This window comes from Furipterus horrens, unplaced genomic scaffold (genome assembly GCF_987537825.1).
Source record: "Furipterus horrens unplaced genomic scaffold, mFurHor1.1.pri manual_scaffold_3, whole genome shotgun sequence".
Lineage (NCBI taxonomy): Eukaryota > Metazoa > Chordata > Mammalia > Chiroptera > Furipteridae > Furipterus > Furipterus horrens.
In genome coordinates this window covers 32,782,065-32,794,208 of record NW_028327173.1, presented here as the reverse complement: position 1 = coordinate 32,794,208, position 12,144 = coordinate 32,782,065, and positions in this window count along the sequence as shown.

Here is a 12,144-nt window from a genome sequence, read left to right as displayed (position 1 = left end):
GGGTCATTTCAAGTTGAGAACGCTAATTCCACCTCACCTTTCCTCCTGGTGAGGGGACCTGGGACTTCTCATCCCTACTTATCCTTCTCCCCATCACCTTGCCATTCCACTTACAGAGGGGAGGTGGCTGAGGGCAGAACAGGTTTTGAGCACACACTGTGGTTGGATCAAAGGGTCAAATAAGACCCCAGCTATGTGGTGTCTAGTTTGTAGAGATGATATTTCTGAACCAGAAATCAAGATATGTGGTCTAAAAAATGACCTATTCTTACTTGATTAATTTATTTCCCTGAAAACTTTGATCAAAACAATCAAATCAAAGAAAGTTTGTGAGGATATATAACCTTTAGTGAAAAGGATATTACATAAAAATAAGTACAAAGATGAGCTCAAAATTGATATTTCAGTTCAATAAGACCAGATAGTTTAACTGAGCACTATCCCAGGACACCCAGAGAGCATCTTTGTATTTCCAAACGGTCAAGCCTTCCCCTTCTTCAAGGCCTAGGGGAAATGCCCCCTCCTCCATGGATCTGCCTCCCGCCCCTCACCTCCTCAATTCCCTGCCACTCTCTCTTCAATGACCTATTTCAGAGTTGAATGTGGGCCTGCCCATCCCCACTCCCAACCAGTACTGAGATTCTCCGAAATAGTTCCAGTCATCTCTGCCTACCCAGAGCCCACACTGAGTGAACAAATGAATGAATGATCACTTTGTTTCTTGAGCTAGAACTCATCTCCTGCTTCCTGAAACCCCCCAGGGCTTTGTGCCTTCCTCAGGTCCTTCAGCACAGCTGTGATTATGGGTCTCTGTTTCTGCCCTCTACCCCCAGAGGTGAGGAGTGTATCCAGGGCAGACACCAGGTCTGACTTGCCTCTTTATCCCCAGTGCTAGGGGTACAGAACTGGGGAATAGTGCCCAAGAGACCTAAGGAAGGGCTTGTAGAAAGAAAGGATGAAGAGAACAATAACTTGCATCTAACCAAATTGCCTTAAAAATACTCCTTCCTTTGCAAAGAGTTAATCTGTACATGTGGGCCCACCGCTCCTCAGCCCTGCCCCCTCCCCAGCAACCTAAATCAAATTAGAATGGGTCTAGGCTCAGCTGAGCCTAGAAGGTAGGGCAGGGGCAGAGTCAAGCTGGCAGCTCTGCCAGGGCAGAGGGTCCAAGGCCAAATGACTACTATCATCTAGGCTTCCTTCACATAGCGGTGGGGTAACCACCCCAGCTCCCCAACCTACTCAGCAGCTCACAGCTCACTATGGTATGCTGGGCTCCTCAGAGGTCTGCATGCCTTTGGCCTTAGCACAGTAGAGAGGAAAATACAGAGAAGCCCTGGCTGCTTCGCTGATGTTTCTGCCCCCTTCACATGCCCCCACCCCATGAAATAGGGTGATAATAGCAATGTCACCTGCATTGAGATACAGAGCACAGTAGCCAATGGGATGGGCAATGAAAATCATTACGGCAGACCTATGGGTGGCACCCTACCCATGATGGCTTCCATCAGGCCAGCAAGTGGTGTGGCATGTGGAGAGGAAAGCAGGTCAAATCACACTTTCCTGCCCTTACCACCTGGCTTTCTTCCTCTTCCTGGAGTTGATGGAAGCAGGCTGGTGCTGCACAGAGGGAGAGGGCTCTATCCATCAATAGGCGCAATGAGAGACCCACATTCTGAGCACACAGTCCACACCAAGCTCTGGGCTATTAGACACATCCACGCATATTACTTTATTAATTTTCACAGTCAATATCCAGAGGATTAGCCCCCTGAAAAAGATGGAGAAAATGAGACCAGAGACCCTCAAAAAGGTAAAGTTAAGTGCCTTCTGTTAATCTCCAAGTTCAAGGCTGAGCCAGACTTGAAACTCGGGGCCTGCTGACCCCACACTCTCGTACTGCCTCCTCCACACCACAGACATCCATTCAGCCTCACTTCAGCCATGCACATGCTCTGCTTCATCAGGCAAGTGCTTCCTGCTGTGCCTACTGAGGTCCTACCACCCCCCACCCCCCCAAGGCGCTCGCTACTCAGTTCCAGTCTGCTCAGTCACGTGTCCACTTCCATGGCCCCTCAGCTGATACTTCCTATTTCTGTTGTAGCTGGAATCAGATAGTAGTGTAGATTGTAGCCTGCCTTTGATTGGGAAGGACTGCATGAGCCTGGGCCTTTCCTTCCAGACTGGGATCCTTGGGGAAACAGAACCTATACCTACTCATATTTGTGCTCCTACATACCACCCAGCACACTGCTTTGTTCAGACCCTGTGCAAAAGCGGGACACAGAGCAGATGTATCTACTAATGTGTCCCTTCTCCAGGCCTGTTCCCTCACTGAATGGTCGGTGAGTTGGACTAAATCAATGGTACAAAAAGGCCAGGGTATAAATCCCACATAACCTACCTGCCCCATTGCCTCTCTGACTTGATCTCTTATATTCCAGTTGTGCTGGTCTTCTTCTTCTTTTAAGACATCAGTCAGCCCTGCCTCAGGGCCTTTGCACCTGCTGTCTTCTCCACCTGGCATGGTCTTTCTCCAGATTTCCCCATGGTCCCCTCCTTCACTCCTTCAGTTCTTCCCTTTCCTGACCACACTATTTAAAATCATGTAAACAAGGAACAGTAACAGTTACCAAGGGGTGGGGGAGGAGGAGATTAACTAGGGGAAGGGTTTAGTAAAGGAACTAGTACTGTATAAATAACCCATGGACATGGACAACAAGATGGGGATTGACTGTGGGAGAAGGGGTGGGCTGGGGGGGGCAGTCAGGGGAAAAGTGAGACAACTGTAATAGAAAAATAAAAATAAATTAAAAAAAAATCATGCCACCTTCCTCCCACAGCATTCTTGGCCTCCTTCTTTTGCTTTATTTGTCTTCATTGCATTTATCAGCATCTTACAATTTTAAAGAAATATTAGGTTGTCAACTAGCTACCTTGGACTTACCTAGAGAGCTGGTTTAAAACTGCAGACACCGGGATCCCAGGAGGGAACTAACTCAGGATCTCAGGGGAGGGGACTATGTCCAGGTGTTTCTAACACATAGGCAGAGTTGGGGACTGCTATGAAAAACCACTGGAACAAGCTAAAGTCCCCCCCCAAGCCTCAGCCTCAACTCTGGTTTTTATTCTATCTCTCCCCCCATGCATCGTCCCTCAAATTACATAGAACGCTGCTGCTCTTTGAGCACATTTTGTCCTTCTGTTCAGCCTTTGCTCACATTCTCGTCTCGTCTCTAACTGTTCTCTCCAGGACTTGCAGCTCATTCTCCAAGGCACTGCCCTTGCATGCCATTTTCTCTGAGAAGCCTGTCTGCTCCCTTCACCCCCCACCCAAGTCAGAGCCGCTATCTTTCTCCTCTATACTCAGAGGATCTTGCACATACCTTTGTTAAAGGATCTGTCACACTATCTTGTCGCCAACTTTTCCAATGCATGTCTTTCTCTGTAGACTATGACTTTGAATAAGGCAACAACAGAGTCAGGTTTGTTGATATTCCCAGTGCCTAGCACAGGGCTCAGCACACAGTTAGTGCTTCATAAGCACTGTGTGTGAGTGAATGTCCTAATGAATGTGTGGGGGGTTAGGCACATGCATGCTTGCAAAGTCGGAAGTTGTAAGTTTAGTATAATTTGTCTCCAAACTGACCCAATGTTTTCCAATTTCATCTTAGCTCAGTTGACCATGGATTATAGCTCAAGTCTGTTCTTAGGAGAGACCCTGACAAGCAACCTCCCACCTGTCTATCAATGAATGAACCCAGCTTAGCGGGCAGACTTCCCCTCCTGGAGGGCCTTGCTCTCTCCCAAGCAGAGCAAGGAAGGCAAGCCTTCTGCTGCAAAGGTTCTAACATCAGATGAGCTCTAGGGAGATCATTTGTTCAGGGGAGGACTTTCTCTTACCTCCCCAAGTCTGGTGACAGATACTCAGCCTGTGGCATCACAGGATATGAAGACATTTATGCCTGATGGTGCTCTAAGCAGAAAGGAACAACAATATCACACACACACACACACACACACACTCATACAATTACAAAACAGGAAGTTCTACAGTTTGGCATGAATTATCAGAGATTATTGGATGCGGCATCTTCACTCTTCAGATGGCCTGAGAGGGTCAGAGAAATCAGACACTTGTTGAAGTCACTGGACCCTTGCAGGACTCATCCCCTTTGAGAGGGAGGTTCCTACCCTGCCATCCTTCCCCAGCTCTCACCCCTCGCCTGCCAGAGAACGGCTGGACTTCCTCTTAACAAGAACCATGATTAATGTCGGCTGGGCCCAATTAGCGCCAAACTCTCTCTGGCCGCCAAGTGCCCTGCCGGCCAGCAGCTGAGGCCTGTCTGGCAGGACATATTTGGATGATGAAGCCATGCTACGTACTAAGCTCGGCACAGGAAAGAGCAGCTCAATTTGGATGCCCACCAAAGGCTGCCAGGCCTGGCTCCTTCCCATGAGTTGGGAAACAAGGCTTTCCTGGCAGGGGATAAGGGCAGTGCTTCCTGGGCAAGAAGGGCGGGACTGGCCTGCACGAGCACCACTCCAGAGCAGAATGCCCTCCCCAGGGCTTGGCGGGGCGCAGAGAGTGTAGGTGGTAGGAGAACCCTGAGCTGGGAGCCAGGAGACCTGGACTCAGAGCCAGCTCCTCCACCAACGCCTTTTTGGGTGACCCTGGGCACACTGTTTATCTTCTGTTCTACACCCCAACTTCTCCCTGCCTCAGGAGACAGGTGGAGAACATTTGAGGTCCCCAAAAAGTGCCCATTCACTTCAAGCCTCAGCCGCCCTCATTCATAAACTGGGACAAGCACGGCACCTCCCTCACAGGGCTGACTTGAGAATTAATATACAGTGCCCGGCATGTGATGATGGCCAAATCCGCCATGACCTACCCTCATAGGACTAGCGTTACATTGAGGCAATCATGCTACCTCTTTCTTAGGTTTTTAATATGCCATGTTCACATGGGTTGGTGTGAAAATCAAATTCAGAAACTGAGGCTCAGAAAGTAGCTTGTGTGAGCTAGTACAGTATTCCCTCACTTATTGCAGGTATTGTGTTCTAGATGCACCCCCCCCCCCGCCCATGAAGTAGGAACCTTACATTTATTCTACAGTCTTAAACCTATGTAACTTTAACAATATATATACACAGTACCGCAAAATCCCACAATATAGCGAAAAATCCGTGACAAATAATTAATTTTTAAAAAATTCCCACATTACAATGAGGCCGCAATAAGTGAACCGCGATATAGAGAGGGACTACTGTACAACTAAGAATTGATAGAATTGGGTTCTGAATTTAGATCCACCTGACTTGGCAGTCCACGCTCCATCCACAGGACCAGGACCCACTCACCACCCACTGGCTCTCAGACTCTGCTTTTAGCAATGGGTATGCAGCTTAGAGCTGGCCTGTAGAGCTCAGATATACCAGCAGGCATAGCCCCTGCCTGATATTCCAGATCATCCCTCTTCTGCTGAGGGCAGTACTTCTGAAAAGTCCAACCTTCTAGCAGACAAGGCTGATGTGCAGGCCCCAAGGAGAGGACCACAGGCACCAGACTCTGTCCTGACCTGCCTAGGTGCATGCCCGACCACACTGGGCCACTCGGCCTCCTCCATTTGCTGTCCTAAGAGGCTCAGACTGGGAAAAAGAACACATGGCCTCTAATCCCAATTCTGTCATTGGCATTTCTACAAGACTTTGGACAAGTGCTTTGAAATGCAGGGGACTAAGTGTTCCTTCTAGAAAATGGAAGTGCCATGTAAACTGATCGGTTTGGGTGTCTTTCTCACAATAGCATTTTTGGCTCCCATCAACTTTTGGGCAGTAGGATGACTGATTGCTCTTGGCTTTTTGCTTTATTCTGTTTCATCAACATCTCTGGAAAAAAAAAAAAAAGCAACCATTCCCCTTCATTTATGAATACCTCTGGGACACCCAGCGGGGAGGTAAAGAATGCAAAGAAGATGGCTGTGGAGCCCAGACCAATCTGCAGCGCTTCATCTCCACTCGGAGGAGGACAGGCCAGAGTCCTGGCCAAGCCCTGTGAACATGAGAGCCTGCAGCTCCCAGAGAAATAAACACGCTTCAGAGAGAGATGGGAACCAGCGGAAGTCAATAAGCTCAGAGGGACTTGAGACATTTTTGGATCTTTAGGCAGAGAATTAATTCATTTGGGGGAAGTTGTGGGTTGCTAGATCCCAATCTGATCTAGATAAATAATGAGCTGCCCACGAAATGCCTTAAGTTTCTATCCCAAGCCTGTCATCATCCCCCTCCTGCTGTCCTCTTTCCTTCCTTTAAAAAAAAAAAATTGCATTTATTGATTTTATAGAGAGAAAAGGAGGGAGTAAAGGCGGTGGGGGCGGAAACTTGTTCCGCTTTTTTATGCATTCATTGCTAGATTCTAGTATGTGCCCTGACCAGGGACGGAACCCACAACTTAGATGTATCATATGATGACAGTCTAAAAACCAATTAAGTTACCTGGCCAGGGCTGTCCTCTTTCCTTCCGAGGAGCTGGGACCCAGGGCTCTTGGTTTATCCTAATCTACCACAGGCACACACCCCACCCCAGTACTGAGCATGCAGAAGGTGCTCAATAGAAGCTCCACTCATGATCCTCAATCCTCATTAAACAGCGCCCCAAGTGGACTCTGTAAAGATGTGGTTACCAGAAGCCAGGCCTGTTCTGAGTAGGTGGCAGGTGTCCACTTTGGCTGAACTCACGTATGTTGCAGCCCATGAATTCCGGGAATAAATGATCAGCTCAGATGCGATTAATCTCAGCCACAGCATCTCTGTGTGTGACTCTGATAAGTGAGCATGTGGCAGAATGTATGAACACTCAGAGTAGGGACAGCAAGAGACACCCTGATCCAATCAACTTATAAATGAATACATGTCTGTTTATTAATCAGCAGATGGTGTCTTTCTGATCTTCCGACTGCTGGGCGTGGGGAAGCCAGAGGACTTGAGACAGAAGGAAGAGATATGTGAGAATGGAATGAGCACTGGTTTACAAAAACCATTAGTCACTGGATGGGGGGGGTGGTCAACGACAAAAAACAAATTTAACCCTTGGTGTTACTATAAAGAATGACAACACTAAGATTTCCTAATTCTATAGAAATTTCTTACTTTCCTAGAATTTAATTTCACATTCATCATAGCATCATCAAATAAGCTTTATAATGCTCATTTTATAGATGGTGAAACTGAGTCAGTGAGCAATCAAGTGCCTTGCTCCAAAATCTTAACAAAAATTATTAAAAGTTTCTGTGCTATACTTCTGAAGTCATAGAAGGTCATCAATTTTACTAGTTATGTTCTAGAGTGAGGATGATGTGAAAAGGATTCTAAAAGATTAATCATCAATCATTAGTTAAATTTTCTTCCAAAGTGCCTTCATAGAAGATGAAAAACCTTATGAAACTAACCTATGGCAGGTTCCCTCTGAAATACATTTTCCTCTTTCTGACTTTACTTTAAATGGCTCAGTCCTTGGGTTCTATTCTTAATCTTTCTCTTTTCTTATTTTTTACACTCTTTTTATGTGGTTTCATTCACATCTGTGACTTTAAGTGTGTCTCTCAATTATCCATCTCTAGTATGGATTCTTCTCTGAAAAGTCACACCTGCATGTTCTACTGTGGGGTACTTTGCCTGACTAACCCCACAGCACTTAAAACTAGACAGAACAGTTTCTCTTCCTCAGGTAATACTGTTCTTTCTTTCACATTCAAATATGGAACAAAGAAGGAAAGACGGAAAGAAGAAAAGAAGGAAAAGAAAGGAGGGAAGGAAGGAAGGAAGGAAGGGAGGGAGGGAAGGGGAGATGGGGGAGGGAGAGGAAGAAGGAAAGAAAGGGGAAGAGAGAGGAGGAAGGAAGAAAAAAAGAAAGGAAGGTGGGTGGTGCTGGAAGTTTTAAAACATTTTCTAGTCAACCCTTGATTCTTAAGATGAACAAACTGGCTAGAAAGAATCATATCTAGGACTGGAAATCCTGGTTTCCTGACATTTGGTTGGGATCTTTATAAGGGTAGTGACACAGAGCACCGAGAAATGACATAGGGAAGGCAGAGGGCCAGGGTGGAAAGCTGGGCCTTTGCTGCAGCACGCTCTTCACAAAGTGTGGTCATTTACTAGTCTGTTTACATGACTGTCTTCGCAATGTCAGCTCTGTGAGACCAAGGACCATGCCACGTTCACTACTGTATTCCTAGCACTGAACACAGGCCCTGCACCATTCATAGTGGCAGCAATATAGAAAGTATTTAGGAATTGATTTAACCAAGAATACAACAGACCTCTAAGCAAAAGAATATAACAGTAATATAGAATATAGAGGATGATCTGAATAAGTAGGGAGATATTCCTGCTCATAGACAGGCTGGCTTAATGTTAAAAACATGTCCCTTCTCTGAAATCGATATAAACATTTAGTAAAAGGCCAATCAAAATTCCAGTTAATTTTTTGAGAACTCAATACCCTTACTCTAAAATATATATGGAGAAATACAAATGCATATAACCTAAAAACTTTAAATATAGAAAAAGAAAGATGAAGAGATGAGAACTCACCTTTCCAGATGTTGACATGCTACAAAACCATGGTAATAAACACATTGTAGTACTGGCACAAGAGCAGATAGACCAATGCGCCATTGGTATAAAATGGAGAGCTCAAGAGATACATACAGTCACATTCATACATATCTTGCGCTGGATATTCTCTGTTTGCCCTTCCAGATCCTTTCTCCACCCTTCTCTACTCTGTTCTTGTTCCAAGAGTCTGGCCTCCCTGCATTGCATTAACCATACTCCCCTGCCTGTGATTCCCAGTTGAGTTTGGCTATTCAGAAGCACTAGAGAGAGGTTGGATGGGAAAAAAGATAGCACACCAGGCTAGGTCATCTCTCCCTGTTTGCAGGTAAGTCCAGGGTGCATTGCTCTTCTGAAGATTAGAATACCAGCTATAGTTTTCTTTGGGTTTTTAGTCACTCCCTTCCCTTGCCACTTCATGTCTGGGGCTGGTGAGCTGGAGAGTGAAGGATAATAATATCCCCATTGTTGCTGAGTGTCCCACCTACCCTTGTTGGTCTCCTTAACCTGCTAATCTTTCATTGAGCTCTCCTCAGTTACTCCCTCTGGGCTTGCATTTTGTTTTCACTAGGTTCCTCATAGATAGATAGATAGATAGATAGATAGATAGATAGATAGATAGATAGATAATGGATGGTAGATATAGACAGATAGATTATATGTGTATAAACATACAACTGAAATAACTTGATAGATCAGTTCAATACAAATTGTTAAATAAGTTGTGTTTAGAAAATGACTCCTCACATGTGGAAGAAGAAAGCTGAGGTCATTGCTAACTACCAGACACAGAGGTGATATTGTATAGATTGAAAGGACAAATGTGAAAAGTAAAATAAAAAAAGTTAACAGAATAATAAAGTTAATAGGATGCAAAAATATAAAGTTAATAGTAAATGTAGAAGAATATCTTTATGACTTAGAAATAAGAAAGAATTTCTCAACAAAAATTTTAAAAGTATAAGCAGTAAGAGAACACAATGAATTTTATTCCATTATAAAAAAAGGATTTCCATTCAATAAAGGGCACTATGGAGAAAACAAATAAATAAAAGACAGGAGAGAATATATTCACAATGTCTAAACAGACAAAAGACAGACATCTAGAAGATACAAGAAACTCTTGCAAATCAACAAGAAAAAGAGAAAACTCAAGAGAAAAGTGAGCGAAGGATATACACAGGCAATTTTCAGAAGAGGAAACCCAACAAAAGACAAAAAACATATGGAGAGTTGCTCAAAATCATTAGTAATCAGAGAAATTCAAGATAAACCACAGTGAGATATCACTTTATATGATTTATGCCAATAAAAATTAGAAAACTGGATAATGGCAATATAGGGTGGGGCAAAAGTAGGTTTACAGTTCTGAGTATGTGAAACAGGTTACTGTTGTATTATATTTACAAATTTTTGTATTGTTTTCCATGCAAACAACTGTAAACCTACTTTTGTCCCATCTTGTATTTGCAGGGATATAAGATCCTCACATCCCTCAGGCTGGCAGAATTGTGAGGTGGCAGAGCCAATCTCGAGAACATGCTCTATGATTTAGCCAAATTAAGTATGTACATATTTTATTACTCAGGTATTGAATTCTGGAGTATGCATTACCCCAAAAGCAAATCCAGGTTTATAAGAATATACGTTCAAGGATAGTCATTGGAGCATTATCTGTGGAATCATGGAGTTGGAGGCATCCTGGAAGATTATCACTCAGAGAATGAACAGGCAGAATAAATGAGATACCACCACTGCATATTATGCAGCAGTCAGAAGAAATATAAATTGACTGTAAGAATCATACTTTCTGGTGCAAAAACTAAGAACAGAATCAGATTAATAATACATTACTTATACAAATTAAAAATACATGCATACCACATAACAATATATATTTGCAAGAACATATACAAACAAAAACACACATTGAATTACTAGTAAGAATGAAAAAGAGAATATCATTACAGATCTATATGGTCATTTCAATAGATACAAAAATGTATGGCTGTGGGGAACAAGAGAAATGTATAAAATTTAACTGTATTTTATGTACTTATCAAGTATAGCCATAAGTTGAAAATTTTTTAATGTTTATAAAGGTATCAAAAATTATAACTTTATGGGATAAATTTTACAAAAAGATGTACAGATTTTATACACTGAAAACTTCAAAATATTGCTGGGGGCAGGGAAGTTAAGGAATCTAAAAAGAGATAAGCCATAATTATGGATCACAAGACAATATTATTTAGATGTTAATTCTCCCCTGATTAATTTGGAGATTCATTTCAATGTCAATCAAAGTCTCAGCAGGATTTGTGAAAAAAAATTAAGAAATTGATTCTAAAACTTGTATAAAAAATGCAGGCCCTGGCTGCTGTGGCTCAGTGGATTGAGCGTCAGCTTGCGAGCCAAGTGTCACTGGTTCGATTCCCAGTCAGGGCACATGACTAGGTTGCACGTCAGGTCCCCATTTGGGGGCGTGAGTGAGAGGCAACCACACAGTGATGTTTCTCTCCCTCTCTTTCTCCTTTCCCCTCTCTCTAACAATAAATAAATAAATAAATAAACAAACAAATTAATTAATTTAAAAAATTTTTTTAAAATGCAAATGATTTAAGACAGCCAAACAAATTAAAAAATAAAGAACAAAGTTGGAAGACTTATATGGCTACTTTCATGACTTATAATAAAGCTATAGCAATAAAGACAGTGTGCTGTTGCTATAAATATAGATATGTATATCAATTCAACAGAACATAGAGTTCAACTATAGGCCCACACATAAATAACCAATGATTTTTGGTAAAGGTGCCAAGGCAATCTAATACAAAAAAAGACAATCTTTTCAACAAATGGTCCTGGGACAATGGATATCCATTTCCAAAGAAAGAAAAGGAGGGAAGGAAGGAAGGAAGGATGGAAGGAAGGAAGGAAGGAAGGAAGGGAGGGAGGGAGGAAGAAAGGAAGTTCTTGATTCTTACCTCACATCTCATACAGAATTCAACTAAAAGCAGACTACTGACCTTAGTGTTAAACCTAATACTATAAAACTTCTAGAAGTAGACAATGGAGAGAAAACCTAAGTGACCATGGGTTAGGCAAAGGTTTCTTAAATAAGACACAAAAAGCCCAAATTATAAAATTTAAAACTGATAATTTGGATTTCTCCAAAATGAAAACATTTGCTTTTCAAAGATGCTGTTAAGAAAATGAAAATACAAGCCATGTACTGAGAGAAAACATTTGCAAAACCATGTTTAACAAAAGAATTGTAAACAGATTATTTAAACAAATATCACAACCCAGTAAAAAGCCAAACAGCCCAGTATAAATGAGCAAAAGTTTTAAACAAAGGCTTCACTAAAAAAGATAAAAGAAACATCAAATAAGCACATGAAGAGATACTTCACATTATCAGTTAGTACAGAAATGCAAATTAGAACCACAATGAGACAGATACCACTTCACAGCCACAAAGGTGACGGAAGTCAGCTCTTCTCAGAGGGTTCCACACCCACAGAC